The 13,629-nt window shown below is 44.8% G+C and overlaps 1 protein-coding gene across 3 annotated transcripts in view; it reads right to left on the minus strand.

The window, feature by feature from the left end:
* Window positions 1–13,629, minus strand: part of TRMT10C (tRNA methyltransferase 10C, mitochondrial RNase P subunit) — a 76,955-nt gene that overhangs the window by 36,982 nt on the left and 26,344 nt on the right. Inside the window, exon 2 of one of the 3 annotated variants that reach the window (XM_078657760.1) lies at window positions 4,984–5,168. The exons of 1 other annotated variant lie outside the window; for it this stretch is intronic. The gene's annotated coding sequence lies outside the window, so the exon portion shown is untranslated. The remainder of the gene's footprint in view (window positions 1–4,983; window positions 5,169–13,629) is intronic. One more of the 3 variants, XM_078657761.1, reaches the window with a different exon arrangement.

A 13,629-nucleotide genomic window follows, 5' to 3' on the forward strand; every position in this document is an offset into this window, starting at 1 on the left:
GGAGCCAATGCAGATCTCTCCGGTGTCCGGAGATGTGGCTGCGTCGGGGGATGTCGAGGATGAGTCTGGCCGAGGCGTTCTGGATCCGCTGGAGTCTCTTCTGGAGCTTGGCGGTGGTTCCGGCGTAGAGGGCGTTGCCGTAGTCCAGTCGGCTGGTGACGAGGGCCTGGGTGACCGTCTTCCTTGTCTCGGTGGGGATCCACCGGAAGATCTTGCGTAGCATGCGCAGGATGTAGAAGCAAGACGAGGAGACGGCGTTTACTTGTCTGGTCATGGAGAGGGAGGAGTCCAGGATGAAGCCCAGGTTGCGTGCGTGGTCCGTCGGTTTGGGTGCGGTGCCCAGGGCGGGGGGCCACCAGGAGTCGTCCCAGGCGGAGGGCGCGGAGCCCAGGATGAGGACCTCCGTCTTGTCCGAGTTCAGTTTCAGGCGGCTGGTCGTCATCCATTCGGCTACCTCTCTCATCCCTTCGTGCAGGTTGGCTCTGGCGGTGGCGGGGTCGTTGGTCAGGGAGAGGATCAGCTGGGTGTCGTCGGCTCCAGTCCACCAGGGAAATGCCCGGTGAAATAGGTGGCTTGTCCATTGAAGCCCTACAGCTTCTTGCCTGGGCCCAGCAGAGTTTCTTGGCCGTTACGTCATGAAAGCTCTATACTGTGGTCCACTCCATCACCACAGAGAAGCACAGCAGTCAAAGAGTAGAAGAAGTGGGTTGGCGAAAAATGGTTGACCTCTCTCAAATAAATGACAAATTATGGGTGTATGTGAGAGTTTGCGCATTCATGCAAAAGCACGTGCCTGTACATGGAATTGCGAGAGCGTGGCGTACATTGCCCATTTCTATGTGCAAGTCTTTGTGTGAATGATTATAGTGCATTAGCATATGTTAGAGAATCCCTCCATGTCCCCCACGCACTTTTCGTCCGTGGGACCGAGCTTGTGCCGTACTTTTGCGCTTGGTGCTGCTTTTAAAATTAGCCACAATTTAAGACACTTTGTGATGTACGATTTTGCGCTCGGGTGCAGGGCTCCGTTTTTGCAGGTGTGTTTTTTTATATGCGATTAGAGTCAAAGCCGCTATAAGCATCCTTTACTAAATAAAACCCAACGTCTTGGCTGACGATCAATTGTCAAATTCCGAAACCCTGAAAACAGTTGAGCCGTTCACTCTGCTGAACTTTCTTTACACCAACCAGGCAGGCACAGTAGAACAGAGCGGGCATGCAGGGCTTTAGTTATTCAGGAGCAACCTTTTAAAAGTCACACGCGCCACCATCCTTTTAGAAAGACATGCATTAAGAGCATTACTGAGCAAACTGCCTCGGGCTTGTTCGGGGCATTACTCATGGCAGCGAGACACTCCCGAGAAACAAAACAGAAAAAAATCTAAAAAGGCAGAAAAATGTGTCATGCGTCATTGAAAATCACATCCCCGGGACTCGGCGAACGACAGAATGACATATGGGGCAGAGGTAGTAATCTAACTAAAACTAACTTGGTGTGTGTCAAATTAGGTGACACTGAGTTGCTTCATTGTACTCCACTGACATGTCAGAGAATAAACAAGCATACAAAAATAAAGTGCGGCAAGCTAATAATAAACCTACTGTGTCACACTGCCGGTAAGAGATACAATCCCGCTGGGCGTGGCAAAAAGGAGACAGGGTGGCAACAAGCACTGATTGACATGCATTCAGTGCAATCATTGCACTGCCTTTGGCATAATTCGGGACACCAAACGACGTGCACAAATGAAAACTGAAGTCGGAGCTGGTTTTATTGATTCCAAGAAGCCCCGTATGACAAGAGCGGCTCATGCGCTGCTTACGTCAGGCCGAGACCTAAAAAATGACATCCTACAGCCTTTCCTTTCAACCCAGAAAGATTATCACGTGATTCACTTTGGAAAACGTGTCTTGCTTTGCGTTCATAGAAAGAAAAGTAACATCAATCCCCAAGTTAAAAATGCAATCACCAATCTGCCAGAAGACAGTCTGAAATTTGACCTCTGTATCTGAAGTACAGCAAACGTGACAAGATAATAATAAAATGAAAAGCCATCTTTATTTATTCGTCCTTCACCAGCCACCAGAATTCGGCTGGCAACGCACCGTTAGATAAATGCTGTTGTTAGGAGTAGGTCTGTTTGACAGCTGCACTGTTAAAACCCAGATATCAGAAGACAAGCCCACACAGCCCCTGCAGCCTCTCCGGGTCTTTTTGTTTTCCTTTTGACCGGCCTCCATGTTGACCTGGGGCAAACAAACATGTAGGCGCTCCTCCTGAGGCCTAGTAGGCAGTATTTCTGCAGCATCTCCTGACAGAGCACTACTAGGAGAGAGGTGGCAACCACGAAGCTTGGGAAGGCCTGAACCCAACTACAAGCAATATTAAGAGTTGACATCATGTAAGCAATAGCTCAGTAATAGTAACAATAACAAGGAGTAACATACAACTGATAAATTGTGCATCTTTAGGTAACCGTGCTACTGCAGCCTCTAATCGACCAATAATCACTACTGAAAATCACAATGAGCAGTGGAAAATGTCTGCAAGTTGTTGTGGTGAACACCACCACACTTATTTCTGGGCACAAGAATTCCTGATGATATCCTGCAGTGTCAGTTCTGAAGCCCAGATGCTGATTTATCTGGTTTGTTCCGGTCGACACTGTAGGCTTGCGAATACCTGAATCTCAACACTCCCTACTTCTCTGTGAGGTTCATACTGGCAGGTACTTCGACTGTGTCCACCAATCACAAGAGATCCTGGGGTCAGCTTCCCCCTCCTAGTCCCTATGTGCACAGCAAGGCAGATTGCTAAAGCACAGATAAGAACCTGCCCAGCTACAATGCCAATGCAACAAACCCACTGCAGTGCTCAAGCATGCTACTAATGACAAGTGTCTGAATCTGTGTTTTCTTGTCCCTGCTGTGGGCTGCTTGGACCAGGTATAGGCAACAAATCCATCCCAGCAACCATGGCAGCAACAACCCAGCTTTGTTCCACTCACAGCTTTTTGCACCTTACCCCCACAGCTTCATTTGAAGCTCAACCACAGCATATCCAACTTTGAGGGACCATTGCCGGCTGCAGTCTTGAATCTGGCCTTGCTGTAGGATTTAGATTTTATTTTCAGAAACTAGGGGCCTGAATTAGAGTTTTGAAGACAGGATATCAGTCATAAACGTGACAGATATCCTGTCCACAGGTGCATTATATTTTATGGCACATGAAACAAGTCAGATGGAATATGTCACATTTGTGATGGAGTAACCCATCCAAGGGAAAAACCTTAACTGTGACGACCCACTGGGTGTAATCAACCTCCACTTCATCATGGTAAGTCTGAAATCGGAGCTAAGTCACGGTTAACCAAGAACTGTTGTTTTTTAAGGGACCTTTATTTTTCTATGCTTTTTACCTGAAAACGTTAAAAAGACAGATAATTCTCCCTGTCCACATTTAATGATTTGGGCATATTGTTGCTCATTAAAAAAATTCTAAAGTGGTTCAGGATAGTTATTGTGTTGTTCCTTGACTATCAAATTGTTGTTACTGCTTGAACTTAAAATAAATTTCTTTAAGCAACTGTGTCCTGCTTGTGCTATAGCTAAAAAGGGTTAAGCAGAGTTTCTCTGAGACTCATGTTGAGGCCTAACTTTAGACCTGTTCATTAGGTTATTAAGGATACCCCTGCCCAAATTAATGACCCACTTTCTTAGTGTGCAAAGCAGTGTATACAGCATAAGTAGCACCAGTTGTGCATATTTCCCTCACACCATGACTGCACCTCACACAAAAAAGGTACGGCAGGAGCAGTAAAAATTTAAACCTACCTCACAGTTAAAACAGGTATATCATTACCATCAGAAAGATATGCACGGAGGCAGGATCTCACTGTGGGAGAGGTGCATGGCTGGAGTAGTGTTATTTGGATCTTTCTGTCCCCAACCGAATGTACCAAGGAGAAGGTGAGAGTTGGGGGTCTGCTCAAGTTTTTTTTTGCTCCCAGCAGTGAATGCATGATGGATGGTGAGGGGCAGGGATTATGTTCTGCTCGTCATAAATGTGAATCCTTGTAGGGCTTTTTTCTTCTAACTCTGATAAATGAATGCTATTAGGCCATGGAGCAGTATGTTTAAGTGTTCAAAACAACCTATTTGCATAGGGTGCAATGTGCTTATTAACAATAATACATTATTTAACTGACATGCTTCTGTCTGTATATATAGGGAAGACATGTGGCAACCTTTGTTCTCTCCTTGGCCTGATCATTGATGCTATATTTTCTTCACCTTTTCTTTATAAATTATTTCCAATTTTTAGGGAGTTAAATAAAATACTGGCATTGCTAATGTCTTGACTAGTATATTTAGTGACAAGAGCAAAGCATGCATCTTCCTTAACTGTTCACTTGATGTCGGTCAACTTGAAAAGAGAGAGAGCGCAAGAGAGAGAGAGGGAGAGAGCGCAAGAGAGAGAGAGCACACGAGAGAGAGAGAGAGAGAGAGAGAGAGAGAGAGAGAGAGAGAGAGAGAGAGAGAGAGAGAGAGAGAGAGAGAGAGAGAAACCTATGTGGTCGTCTTCCTATTTGGTGAAGTGCTACAAAAGCACCAATGCTCTAACGCAGCACGGGCAAGCCCTCTGGTTTCTGGGCAACATCACAAACGTTGCCCAAAGGTACTTGGTTTATAGTGAAACTGCTTCCATTTTCTGATGTCATTTATGGCTGACTCAACCTGTGTCTGGTTTTTCCCAGATACCTGTTTTTTCAGGGTGGCTCAATAACTATTTTCTATTCCATCTGGGCATATGTTTCAATTGAAGGACTTTTTAATACTGTAAGGCTTAGAATTGTTACCCAAGTGGGCTTCCACAGTTGATAATGTCCTTTATGGTTATTTCCTTGAATTATTATTACAAGTAGAACTCTCATTACAGCACGGAATCCCAAAGTAAGTAAAAAAATATATAGAATTGTTTACCTTGATATAATTGGCTTAGTCTTGGTCCTTACTGCTCTTTTCACGAACTGCTACAACCACTGCGCTACTAGCCTTGTGAACTGATTTGATCTGTGAGAGGTAGTGGTCTAGAATAGATTATCCACAGATTATTTCTATGTTTATAATGAAGAAGAGCAAAGCGGATGAGCAGCTACATGCCATGGCTAAAACAAAAGAAAGTCAGACATTGATGAGAACTGCATATTAAAAGAAACGGACATCGTGAGGAGGTCGCGTTAATAATCAACATGGAAAGAAGGAACTAAAGTACTGCCACCATTCTCCAGATAATTGGATGTATTCCTTTAAAAATGTAGTTATATCAACCCATAGGCCAGATGCTGTATCAGATGAATTCCGTGCACATTTAACAAAGTACGCAGGTCTAACATTCGGAGCTTGACACAGGGGAATTATCACCATCTAGATCCTACTATTGCTTTTAGCAACAGATTCGCTCCATTGCAGTCTTGCTAATGATCAGCAGGATGATAATGTATCTAGAACACCAGTGTAGGAGGAGCCTGCCCAAATCCCACATAAGATCAGAGGATAATATGGATTCTGAGCTCCAATATTTCAGAAAGGAATTGGGAGAGATTAAAAATATGGGTCATACAATAGCCCTCAAACTACACAATGTTCTAGAGAAACGCAGATTATATTGACGGACACACATGATGATGTCAATAAGGAACAGGTTGATCGCACCATTACAAATTAGCTCACCTTCTTCATGAAGCCAATTCCCCAGAAGCAAACAGCTTTCTGATTATCAAAAAGACGTGGGTGTACACCACCTCACATTCCAGCACTCAGTTTGACCCAATGCATCATAGTAAAGGCAGTGTATGATAACCCTTACTTCAGTGACAGTCTTTAGTTAGTTGCCCTTGTCGGTGCTGCCAGTACTGTGCATCCCTAGATACGTGTTTCAGGGTAGTTGCCCTTTAGTAGAGAGCAAAACATCGTTTTGGAGGTGCTGAAAATGCTGCCCAAAGTTTTCGCAGGTCTCTATACCACTTACTGGAAGGGGTGCAAAAGACAGATCTTGTCAGCTCATTAGCTCAAGGGAGACCCGAGAAAACTTTGGGCAGCATTTCCAGCACCCCCAAACCGAATTGTTGCTCTCTATTGATGAAGGAATGAATCCAGTAACACGTTTCTAGAGTAACACAGGACACACTGTACCAAGAAGCGTGAAAAATACTACTGAGTAAATGTTATCATGCACTGCATTTACTGTGATGCATTAGAGAAAATGGAGTTATGGTATGTGAGGCAGTGTGCTCCACCCTCCTTCAGCTTTCTGATAAAATGACCGTAGAGACTACCTCTGGTATACTCCTAGGCATGCCCTAACCAATTGGATAAAGTTTCTAGGACCAATGCTACCCACTTTGGGCATTTTCAAGATGAAGGAAGCCTTCAGCAACACTTAACATGCGCTCTGAGGGTTTGGGGTGTGTACTCCGGTAATCCTAGTGTCCTCCCACATCTAAAACTAAAATCCAGCTTGTGGCAGTCACTGTATATCCAATAAACCTAGAGACAGAAGTTTGCTAGAACAATGCAGGGGTTTCCAGCAACCAGGCAGTGGATAAACAAGAATTGTTTTGTCATCCTCTTTTTGCCCTTTTAAGTGGTATATGTAAAACACAAGCACATCTGTTAAGCAAAATTTGACGTTCAAACAGGATTTGACAGAACTCCTCAAAAAAGATGCCACAACCACACCCCGCATATTCTATAACAAGGTCAGAGGGGTGATTTCTTCCTTTCAGATCAGCCTATTGTTTGCTCCTTTAAGGCATTTCACACCCAATCAGAGCTATTCAAATGTAATTACTGGCTGGCAGAAGTGGGAGCACAAATGCAAATTGTATTGTAATTGCATCTATATAGCGCTTACTACCCCTGATGAGACGTCGGAACGCTTTTTTTGGTGAGTAGCATGCTACTCCGGGACCCATATAGTATTAGTGTTGAATTAGTATAGTGAAACATGCAAGTACATTTTAAGTGGTGGATAGGTTAGTCAGTTATTTGGATTTGGAATGATAGCAGAAGGATAGAGGAGGAAAAAAGGTTTGCATTTATATAGGCATTGTTACCCCTGATGGGGTGTTGAAGCACGCTACTCCGGAAGCCCATAAAGGATTAGTGGTGAAATAATATGGCAAAATATGAAAGTAATTTCAGTGGTGGATATTAGTCAGTTATTTGGAGTGAGAAGGATAGCGGAGGGATAAAAGGGGAAGAAAGGTTTGCATTCATATAGCACTTGTTACCCCTGATGGGTGTTGAAGCGCTTTCCTGGCGAGTAGCACGCTACTCCAGAACCCATAAAGGATTAGTGTTGAAAATTTGTATAGAGAAATATGAAGTAATTTGAGTAGTGGATATGTTATTCAGTTATTTGGGTAGAGAAGGGTAGGTGGCGGAAAAGAAGTTTGTATTTATATAGCGCTTGCTACCCCTGATGGGGTTTTGAAGCGCAAGTAGCACGCTACTCTGGAACCCATAAGGATAAGTGTTGAATTAGTATGGTGAAACATGAAAGCAATTTTAGTGGTGGATATGTTAGTCAGTTATTTGGATTGAAAAGGGTTGGGGAGGGGTAGAAATGGTATGCATTTATATAGCACTTGTAACTCTGATGGGGTGTTGAGACGCTTTATTGGCGAGTAGCACGCTACTCTGGAACCCATAAAGGATTAGTGGTGAATTAGTATAGTTGAATATGGAATTTGAGAAGTGAACATATTAGTCTGTTATTTTGATTGAAAAGGATAGTTGAGGGATAAAAGGATTTCTTTGTTTCAGTCCTGCAGTAGGTTGAGGCTTCTGGACGAGTAAAAAGGAGTTTTGGAGGGGAGGAGTCAGAGGGAAGAGTTTAGAAAGGTATGTTTTAGGGGGATCGGTATAGTAAAAGAAGTGTCAGATGATGCAAGGAGGGGTGGAGTAGGAGAGTCTAGAAAGGGTTATTTTGGGGATCATAGTAGTGGTATGGGGTTTGGGATAAATGAGAGAGTGGATGTAGAGGATATATTGATAGATGGATAGGATGAGAGATAGGGTAGTGCATTGGAAAGAGTAGTAGAAAGAAGATTGAGATGAGTCAGAAGGTTGGGCTAGTAGGAGGTATATTGAGAGAAGTATAGGCTGAGAAATAGGTTAGTGCATTGGATGTGCTAAATTAGAAGAAAGTGATAAATATATAGATTCATAAGTACATTACAAGTATATAGATACATAAAGGAAGTAAGTATATGTAGATTAAAGATATTGATTGAGGCTCAGGATGAAAAATAGGGTAGTGCATTGGATATGCTTTTTCAGGAGAAAAGTAACAGACACACAGATCCAAGTACAGGGAAGGTACGTAGATGCATAATGGAAGTACATGTAGACCAAAGACTATATTTATTTGTTTATTTTCTCAACAACATAATTATTCTACATGTTTATATAAAGCAATATACAAAGATAGGTACATATCTACAGTGAAAACAAATGCTAATATACAGAGGGATATGCTGTAAATTTCTCTTTGCGTATGGTGCTTATGTGGGGAAGAGCCAATTCTTGAATAGTTTTCTGAAGATAAGGTGGTTGTCGGTGGATCTTATGTTGGGGAGTAAAGAGTTCCATAGTTTGGCTGCTTGAACAGAAAAGGATGTGCCACCCATGGTTTTTTTTCTTGTATCTTGGGATTTTGAGGCGAGATGCTCCTTTAGAGCAGAGGTTCCTCTGTTGAATGTGTTTGGTGATTTTATTCCTGATGAAGAGCAGTCCCATTCCATGTATTGCTTTGTGGGTGATACAAAGCAGCTTGAACGTGGATCTTCTGGCAATCGGTAACCAATGCAGGCTTTCAAGGTTTGATATGCAAGAGTAGTCTGGCAGCCGAGTTCTGAATCTGTTGTAGTCTTTTCATTGTCATTAAAGGTGATCCATGGTAGAGGCTATTGGCGTATTCGAGTTTGGACAGAACAAGGGAGATGGTAGCTTGGACCTTGTGTGGAAATCCCAAATGAGGGAAAATTTGTCGCAGCATTTTTATAGTGGCAAAGCTTGATTTTGCTAGTTTGTCCACTTGGGCATTCATCAACAGCTTGGACTCCATGGTCATTCCGAGGTTTCTTACTTCCTTCGATACTTTAGTCGGTGATCCCAGTTCATTAGGCCATGCGGCAAGCGGGTTGTACTGTTCCCAATCGCCACCCGTGAGTATTTCCGTTTTCGAAGCATTCAATTTGAGATGGCTCCAAGTCATCCACTGATCCACGGCTATGAGACAGCTAAAAATTGGTAATTTTCCAATGTCTTTGGGGCATTCCAGTTGAAGGAGTATTTGTGTGTCATCTGAACAGTTATAGCACGTGAGGTGACATTTATTGACCAATACTGGTAATGTCTTCATGTAGATGTTGAAAAGCATGGGCGAGATGATAGATACTGGAGGGACCCATGCTTTTGTGGAGTACGGTTTGGACGAGAAAGGTGGGGTATGGATGACATTAGTTCTGTTTCGAAGGTAGGACGCGATCCAATCTAGAGCAGTTCCCTCTATGCCGGCTTCATAGAGTCTTTGTTTCAGAGTGTCATGGTCAACCGTGTCAAAGGCAGCTGAGAGGTCCAAGAGGAGTAACGCAACATCCCCGTTGCTGTCAACTGTATTCTTCAAGTTGTGTTTCAACCCGAATGTTGGCGATGGGACTAACGATTTTCAACTTGATTAAGCCTGATCTGTTCAATAGGTAATGGTCAGACATGGTTGTGAATACACAGCCCAGCAGAGAAGCAACCTTCTGAACTAAGTATCTCTGGCTCTTACAATGTGCATCTGGCAAATAGTCTTGGCTAGACGTGTTAGAAATGACTACCTTCTTTAAGATTTTAAATATCTCTCATGTAAAGTTTCATGCTGAAGAAATTCTCTTGGAACAGCATTGCTGCTTATCCTCTTTAAAATACTCCTAGCTATCAGGACATGCACAGCACGTAAAGCAAAGTGATTTTAATCTGCGAAAACAGAGTAGCATGGGAGGGGGCAGGGAAGAGAAACAATAAGTGCTTTTAGCTTCCGGGTTGTGTGGTGAGCATGAAAATGGTTAAGCTCCTTGGATGAGGTCATAGGTGTGGGGAGGTCACCACAGAGCGAGCAGAGGGATAGTAGGGTAAAGATAATTCTTTAGGTGGGTCTCAAGTTCCTCCTGAAAGGCTCGAGGGATGGGCAACGACTTATAGTCAGGAAGAGCGAGTTCCAAAGTATGTTGGCTTGGACTGTGGCGGCTAAAAGCTGGGAAGCAAAGCTTTATTTTCTGCAGCTGGCTGAATCTAGGCCATTTTTAACTTAGCATGAAGATGTAGGAAGAAAGCTTAGTTGGCGAGTAGGACTTCCAAGAGTTCTAGTTGTCCAATAAAAGGAAGGCAGAGAGAGGACGGGCGGGGGACAACAGTCTACAGGAAGCAGGTGTTGCACACAGCTGTTTATTTGTACACATTGATATCTGTCTGAAGAGAACCAGTTCAGGACAGAGTGAACAAAGTAAATACAGACAAAGAGGCCCTGCTGAGCAATGGCGTCAAAAGCAGTCAAAGCAGTCCAAGGTGCCAAAAACAACAAATAGTCTCCCAATGTCTACAGTTCCAAGGACGTCTTAAACAACCCTGATTGTTATGGTTTACGTGCTGGAGCTTCGAGTAGCTGAATGTAATCTGCATGTTCTCATAGATGGATGTTAACTACCCTTCCCAAATTCTAGTTCATGAAAGAGAGACAGGTGTGAGAAAGTGCCCTCTTTCTTGCATGGTATGCGCCCATTTTTTGCTGAATTGCTGATGCTCTTTTACCAAGTGTGCCCTCTGCCCCTGCTAATCAGGTACCCAGGGCCTATGTTCCTTCTCTAAAAACTGCATTGAAGCCTAAACCCAATTAGCATCTCTGGCCACATGTGAGCCCCTGTAAATGGTACCACAGGTAGTACCCTGGGCACTGCAATTTGTAATTTGCATTTGTATAGCGCTAAGAGAGAGGGATTCTGCTTTTAGTTAATGATGGGGAGAGGGTGCTTTACTGTGTGCCCCAGGTCTCCTGAAAAAGTATGGTCTTTAGTTTTTTCCTGAAAGGTAGCAGAGAGTGTTGTTTCCGAATATTATCGGGTAGTTTGTTCCAGATCTGTTGAATGATGGTGGAGAAAGCTCTACCTCCGAGGGAGACCAGTCGAGGGCGGGGGCAGACTAGGATCCTAGCCTCAGAGCGGTGCTCTGTTTGGAATGTAATTGGCTAGGCTGTTTTTGAAGTACCTCGGGGCATGGCCAAAGATGGCTTTGTGTGCAATACAGAGACTTTTGAACGTTGTCCTTTGCCTGATCGGTAGCCAATGGAGTTGGCAGAGAAGGAAGGAGGCGTGTGTGCGACGTGGAACTTTGAACACCAGTCGGGCCTCTTCGTTCATAATGATCTGGAGTCTGGCCAGTTGGTGGTCTGGGAGTCCTAGGTAGAGCGAGTTTCCGTAGTCTAACCTAGATATTATGAGTGCTACTACCACTCGTTTGAGGGTATCGAAAGTGGGGAGAGGGGCCAGTTTTCGCAGCTGCCTTAGTAAATTTGAGCAGACGCCCACTATTGATGACACCTGTTGGACCATGTTTAGTTTATTGTCAATCTTGATGCCCAGGCTTTTAACTGCCGTGGCTGGCTCGGGGTATTTGCCCAGCTCTTGTGGCCAAAAGAGACTACTCCATGGGTTGGTGGCAGTAGTGACGGCCAACACCTCTGTCTTATCTGGATTGATTTTTAATGAGTTGGCCGACATCCAGTTGATTGTAAATTTGAGAGTGTTCTGAACTCTGGTATGGGCTACTGGGGAATTATCAATCTGAATGATAATTTGGGTGTCGTCTGCATAGTTATATATTTGGCACTCCAGCTGATTTAGTGCAGCTATCAGGGGTTGGAGATATGCATTGAACAAAAGGGGTGACAATGCCGATCCCTGCGGGACTCCGTGTGCAAGTGTGCCTGGCCTGGACACTGCATCGCCAAGCTGCACTCTCTGGGAGCGGTCTTTCAGAAAAGATGTGAGCCATGTGAGAGCCATGCCCTGAATCCCAAGATCAGCCATCCGCGACAGGAGAAGATCGTGGTTTACGGTATCAAAAGGTGCGGATACATTTAATAGGATCAGGGCACAGGGTTTCTTAGAGTCGGCCCTCAGTCTCAGCATGACTAGTTCTGTGCTATGGTGTGCTCGAAAACCTGCTTGGTTGAATTGTAAGAGGTGGTTGGCCTCCAGGTGGTGTGAAAGTGAGGCGATCACATGCTGTTCGAGGACTTTAGAGAGGAATGGGAGCTGGGAGATTGGCCGGAAGTTCTTCAAGTTTTTGATGTTGGCCCCAGGTTTTTTCCAGGAGTGGAATCACACGCGCCTCCTTGAAATCTCTGGGAACTAGTCCGGTTTCGAGAGAGGAATTCAGGAGTGATAAAATCTCGGCTTCTATCCCTGTGAGAGCCATCTTAAAAGTCCTTGGGGGGGAAGGGGTCTGCTGGTGAGCCAGATTTCACGCGTCCTATAAGTGGGGCAAGGGCTTCATGCGAAAGCAAGGGGAACGAGGAGAGGGGTTGATCAAAAGGGGGGCGTATGGGTATTGGTTCTAGAGGGCACGGGAGCGGGGGGGGGGGGGGGTGTCCTTCATTGTGGTCAAAAGGTCCTCAACTTTGGTGGTGAAGAAAGTTTGAAATTTATCGCAGTCCTCTATGCCAAAAGAAGGCTTCTGTTCCTTTACCTGTCTTAGTTCTTTCAGGATTTTGAACGTTTTTTTGTGTGTTCTGTGCGGATGTTATTTTGTTTTCATAGAAGACTGCTTTCCCAGTTTGAAATGCTTTTTTGCAAGTGGCAAAGGCTTCGAGATATTTTGAGAGGACAACAGGGTCATAGGCTTTCCGCCAGGCTCTTTCGCTTTGGCGGAGCTGTTGTTTCAGGCTCCGGAGGTTCTCATTGAACCATGGGGCCCCCTTCCCCTTGTCTCTTATCTTTTCCCTGCGTGCGTGTGCTACGGTGTCAATGGCGATGTTCAGCCTTTGCGTAAGGGCGCTATTTAGTGCGTCTGAGTCACCGTGAGGGTGGCCCAGAGGGCTAGATTTTCGCAGGATGGAGACTAGGTCATCGGCCCTGATTTTGTTCCAACTTCTGATAGTTTTCCAACTTGGGGGTGGTGGAGATCCCTGCTCTAGAGGTTGGATGATGCCATAGATGATAAAATGGTCAGACCAGGGGCATGGTCTGGTGACTGGGGGACCTATGAGGGACTGGGAGGACCAGACTAGGTCCAGTGTATGTCCTTTTACATGGGTGGGGCCGGTCACGGATTGGTGACGTTCCAGAGCAGTCAGAGCCTCGTCCATTTGGTTGGCTTGGCTCTCTTTGGGGGATAGCTCCCAATGGAAGTTAAAGTCTCCCAGTATTAGGAGGCATTGGTAGCGTGAGCGCAAATCGTGTGCAAGTTCCGTCAGCCATTCGATGAATTTAGACAGTGTTTTCAGGGGGCGGTACACAATCAAGATGGTGACACAGGCCGAGGAGGAATGGAACTTTGCCCCTGGTATTTCGGCCCCAT

Source organism: Lissotriton helveticus, chromosome 8 (genome assembly GCF_964261635.1).
Source record: "Lissotriton helveticus chromosome 8, aLisHel1.1, whole genome shotgun sequence".
In the NCBI taxonomy this organism is placed as follows: domain Eukaryota; kingdom Metazoa; phylum Chordata; class Amphibia; order Caudata; family Salamandridae; genus Lissotriton; species Lissotriton helveticus.